The sequence below is a fragment of the Gopherus flavomarginatus genome, unplaced genomic scaffold, assembly GCF_025201925.1.
Source record: "Gopherus flavomarginatus isolate rGopFla2 unplaced genomic scaffold, rGopFla2.mat.asm mat_scaffold_90_arrow_ctg1, whole genome shotgun sequence".
Lineage (NCBI taxonomy): Eukaryota > Metazoa > Chordata > Testudines > Testudinidae > Gopherus > Gopherus flavomarginatus.
In genome coordinates, this window is record NW_026115176.1 from 261,518 (window position 1) to 267,184 (window position 5,667).

The following is a 5,667-nucleotide window of genomic DNA, read 5'->3' on the forward strand; positions in this document are numbered from 1 at the left end:
ATATAATAATGAATGACAAGTCATTATGGCCAAATGGGTCTAATTAGCCAAAAAAGCAAAGCTTTAGATATGGTCTCCCACAGTATTCTTGCCAGCAAGTTAAAGAAGTATGGGTTGGATGAATGGGCCATAAGGTGGATAGAAAGCTGGCTAGATTGTCAGGCTCAATGGGTAATGATCAACGACTCAGTGTCTAGTTGGCAGCTGGTATCAAGTGAAGTGCCCCAGGGGTCGGTCCTGGGGCCAGTTTTGTTCAACATCTTTATTAATGAACTGGATGATGGGATGAATTGCACCCTCTGCAAGTTCGCCGATGACACTAAACTGGGGGGAGAGGTAGATATGCTGGCGGGTAGGGATACGATCCAGAGTGACCTAAACAAATGAACAAGAAGCAATCATCTCCATTTGCAGTGGGAGAATTCTAGGTTGGGTATTAGGAAACACTATTTTACTAGGAGGATGGTGAAGCACTGGAATGGGTTACCTAGGGAGGTGGTGAAATGTCCATCCTTAGAGGTTTTTAAGGCCCAGCTTGACAAAGCCCTGGCTGGGATAATTTAGTTGGTGTTGGTCCTGCTTTGAGCAAGGGGTTGGACTAGATGACCTCCTGAGATCTCCTCCAACCCTAATATTCTATGATCCTATCAACAACTGTCAGAGAGGTTTCCTTACAAAATCTCCACAGCCAAAGAGAAAAGGAACAAAGAATGTTATTAAACTAAAGATCTTAGTATTTTATATTTTAAATGCATAGTGTTTTCTCTTTCTTATTCTGTATCTTTGATAAACGGTTCTAACAATTTTTAATGGTCTGTTTGCCATGGAACTAACCAAGCTGAGGTCTCTGTACTCAAAACTCATACCATGTTTAGCTATTTAGTGTCATGCAGCAACAGGATCATGTGAACACCTTTTACTCTCTTGTTCCATTTATTCCAAACAACATTTGTTTCTGTACCATCCTCTTAAGTGTGTCTAACTTAGCGTGTCCCACCACACCTGCAGGATGATCAGTGATTCCTGTACACAGGGTAGTGTACCTACTCTTGCACCAGGAGGGGAAGAATTGCGCAAGATTCCACCCCAAAACAGGGAAGGGCAAGGGGCCCAACATAGGAGAAATGTGCTTTTGCAGGGTGACAAATGTCACTGCCTTGTTGTGGCCTCTCTTCGTCTTGGAAGAAGCCTCACATGAGCCACCTCCCACTATCCATGCTAGTTTCCTGCTCTCCTCTTTTCAAACATGTCCCATGCCATTCACGTGATGTGTAACTTTCTGCAGTACCGTGAGCTGGGTAGAGGGAGGTAATTCTGTGTGGCAGAGGATTTAGATACTTCAGAATGAGGAACAAACCTACAACATTTCAAAATATTCCAAGGGAGAGAATGGAGTCTAGCTCAGGAGCAGTCTGTGGGGATGGCTGCCCAAGACCTGCCTACTCTCAGAATCCCGGACCCCCTGCTCCCAGGGGAATCTGCATGGTAGGGTGCCAAGAACCTAGGCCACTGAAGAATGGTGAACCAGGACTTCCAGGCTGTCACCTCCCTGTTTTCCAACCAGGCAGGATGCCTGTGGAGCCAGGACTGTGAAAGGCTGGCCGCACAGGTGCCAAATGCTAGGTTGCTACACCACTTTCTGAAATTAGGCCTGGCTGCCACTTTGTCTGTACAGAAGGATGGCCAAATCAAATTTCAGTGGCATTGCACCCATACCACCAGAACAGCTGTACTGATTTATTACAGAACCATTGTTTAAAAGTAGTTGGGACATGACCCTTCCCCGACGACCCTGCGGACTATGCAACATTGAGCAAATGCAAAAACTTTTTTGGAGGGATCACCCTCCCCATTCCCCCTGGTTGGCACACTGGATCAAATCCCAGATGTAGACCTCACTGAGATTCATAAATCTGCTCAGCACCTACATTTTTGTAGCAGAAGTTTCCTTAGTGCATATATTTCTGCCTCTGGGCATGTGCACAGCTACTTCACTCTGGGTATGAGATGCATATGCCCCAGAGTGATGCAAAACCCAGCGGAAGACAGGTGTTCCTCTGCTTAACTCACTTGAAGGGGAAAATCCAGCAGGTGCACTCTGAGCTTGCCCAACACCACACAAAATATCTCCTAAGGGTAGGAACTCAACTGCTTCCCTCCTCACTTTTAGTCCAGTGGTTCAGGGAATCACCTGGGATGCGAGAGGGCCCTGTTTAAGTGCCTGCTCCGCCTGAGGGAGAAGGGATTTGCACAGGGCTTTGCTACCTCTTGTCCTAACCACTATAGCACGGGTTGATCTAGGAAATCCTCAGTCTCACCTGTTGAAGCTGTTTTACTTTGGATAAATAAAGCAGGTGAGGGGGAAGTAGAGTGAGAGAGAATAACTCTATAGCCCGGTGGCTTGAAAGCGTACCCCTTGCTTTCCTGACAAAGTATTCATCCAGAGTGGAACCATTTTAGGCAGGGACCCCCTGCTTCATAATGTCCCATAGCTCAGCAGTTATGGCACTCACCTGAGAGATGCAGATCCCTTCTTCTCCTCTGTCAGATGGGGCACTCCTATATCTGAGGTGAGTACTCTAGCTGTGGGGCCAACAAGTATGAGTGAGGCTCATCTCCTCCCCAATTCAACAGCTAGCATGAAATGCCTTAGGCAGTGGACTCCAGGCAAGGGCTCACAGTCGACAATCTTAAGCTGAAGTGGGCACCGAACTCCTCGGCTTAAGGGGGACAGTGTTTCAGACATGCTATCCTATTGGCTATCTTAATGGGCTGGCTTTTGTGGATCCCATTCTGAGGCCTCTCACTCTCCCCATTCAGGCTTTGTGAATCCCAGTGATTTGTCAGGTGCCTAAAATTGAGGTGTGGTGATGCTCTGTCTCAAGATGACTATATCCCTTTGTCAATCTAGCTCCAGGAGCCTCAAGGCCCAGCTCATTCAGCACTATGTTGAGGAGGTGGGTTGGCAAGCTGGCAGGAAGCCAGGAAGTTCTAAAAGTTGTGGGCTTTCCCCACATGTGTTTATTTTGACAACAGTAGCAAACTTCAGCAAAACACATCTCTCATCAGAATTTTAACAACCAGCTCTAGCAGTTCCCCATGCACTGTGGATACCATTGCTTGCTCATTATGACTTGCAGTCTTGTATCGTTGCGTTAATAACACTACAAGAGCTACCTGATAGATAACGGACTGGCCCAACCGCTACTCAGCATGATATATACTGTGACTCAGCATCTACTCGGGGCTAGAGGGGAACATTCACAAGTGCATCCTCAATTCTGTTAACCACAACCTTGCAACCGTACTGTCTCCAGCTGGCAGACACTGATGAATCTGAGAGTCTGCTTTTCCAACGGCATCTTTTGAAATGCATCTTAACCACAACAATTGTTTCCATGTTTGATTATAACTAACTGTATCAGAAGGGCAGGTTGGGGAACATTTGGTTGTAGCAGGAAAGAAATGTTATTTCTAGGTTTTGCCTTTATTTTTTTTTTAAATCTGAACCTGATACACCAACCATATTCCCTCTCTTCTTCTTTATATTTGGAATGTGGAACCTCTGAACCACCAAGCTCCATGTTAGCTTACTTTCTTTTACATTTCTAGGCTAATATTCTGTAGGATTTGGGCTCCTAACTCCCTTAGACTCCTTTGCAATTTCCACTCGATATCCCAATGGGGCTATACTAAATGTTCCTTTTCTCTGAAACAGATACAGAAAGAAGAAAAAAACTGTTAGAGGTGACTTGCTCCTCCCATCTGTGCGCTCCCTGAAGAGTCCATTTGCCACTGAAGAAAGAATTCCACATCACCAGGAGCTCTAAGGGGAAACCTGGGAGAAGCTATGGAGAGATCTCAACTGAAACAGGTAATTTATTTGTCATACAGAAACTTGTTTTGTTTGACCCAGTGTGGATTTCTTTCAGTTTAACAGAGTTCATCACAATTTTTGGATTTGTTTTGACCCAGTTTCTCAGAACTTCCAGTGAGACAAAAAAATAAGACATTCATCCAGCTCTACTTCTGACTTTGGCTGAGGTTTCTAGGTACAGCCACCATACACATATAAAGAGTGAATCCTGGGTAACCTCTGAGGGACCTGTGATATCTGCACCCAGACCCTACATCTCCACTCCCTGGCAGCCTTTGGAGAGATGAGATATTTTATTGGCATTTTATTTTTGGCAGGATGATGTACGTGTCCGGCTTTCCCATGAGCTCTCAGAGGGTGAGAAAGAAGCCACTGGGAACAGAAAGGCAAAAGTTCTGGAGTGCCTCAAGAGCCTTGGCATTGCCTGTGATGAGGTAGGGGCCTATGCTACCCATAGTGCTAAGGAGAACAATCTAGCATGTTAGCCACGTGGATGGTGACTGAGATGCCTGGTACAGTGGGAGGAAATGCCTCCAAAATCCTGCCCCATGGAGATAGTCCCCTTGAAATACAACATTCCCAAAGCACCAGAGGGCAACCAATGGACACAGAAATACAAACCTTATGACTTTTGACAGGACTCAGACTTGGGGGCCTTCTGTTCTAGAAGTACAAGCTCCCTACCTCTCTGGCTAAAGGAGTAACACCCTTAGAATGTAGTAAGGGACTTGCTGGGGCTAATCTTTAGAGGGCTCCATGAGCACGTGAATTCAGCCAGTGTGTCTGTATATACTGCTGTAATTCTGAAGCCAGACAAAGCCTGCAGCAGAGAACAGAGGGGCAGGGGGTATTAGAGCTGTCACTGTAGTGCACAGTTTGCATTCAAACAGTGGTTCTCAACCCCCAACCCAGATAACACATAGAGAGCTGCATATGTGGCCCACAATGGTAAATAGGTTGAGAAACAATGCCTTAGAGGGATAGAGAATTGAGTGTGTTATTGATACTTGTCTGACTTAGTATTAATATCAGTAATGAATAGTGACTGTGTAACATACTTCCTACATGTACCACAGCCCCATCTGTTTGCTGAACTGCACAGAGGGTAAAAGCCAACTACTGCTACTCATCCCCTGTGGTTACTCTGTTAACTAGCATGGTGGAGATATGTGAGGAATTTCCCAGGATTGTTGCCCATCATTGAAAAATGATGGTCCTTGGAGGGATGCAAACTCCTGTAGATGTGACATATTTGGGAACATCTCCCCTCTGAGGGCTTTGCAAATGTCAGTCTCAGAGTCTACCGTTGCTTCCTCCTCACAATATTCTTCCTTCAGCACTAGGGAGAGTGACATGAGTTTTTTGGTGCTCAGGGTTCAGTCTCCATTGGTGACTCACTTGTCACTAATCTTGTTAGTGCATTAGTACTACAGCCGGCTCACGTTGCATTCAACGCATTTTAATGAAAAATTGCTATTTTATGAACACAGAAATGTCCATTCTTAACAATAAAATCAGAAACTTTTTGAAATAAAGAGCACCTAAAAATCTACTGGGGAGCAGACAGGTGATGGGGTGATCAGTTTGTGGGGTTTCATGTTTTGGACAGCCCCCACCCCTTAAATTTTTGATGAACAATTTGGTGTCTCCAAAAAAAAGAAAGCAAATTTGAATAGGAATAAAAATCATTTCTTGAGCAGCTGCATTTCTATGTTATGTTTCAGACACAAAGACTAGTCCTCCTACATTACACACATTTGTTCAGACAAACAAACTCACGCCCGTTAATC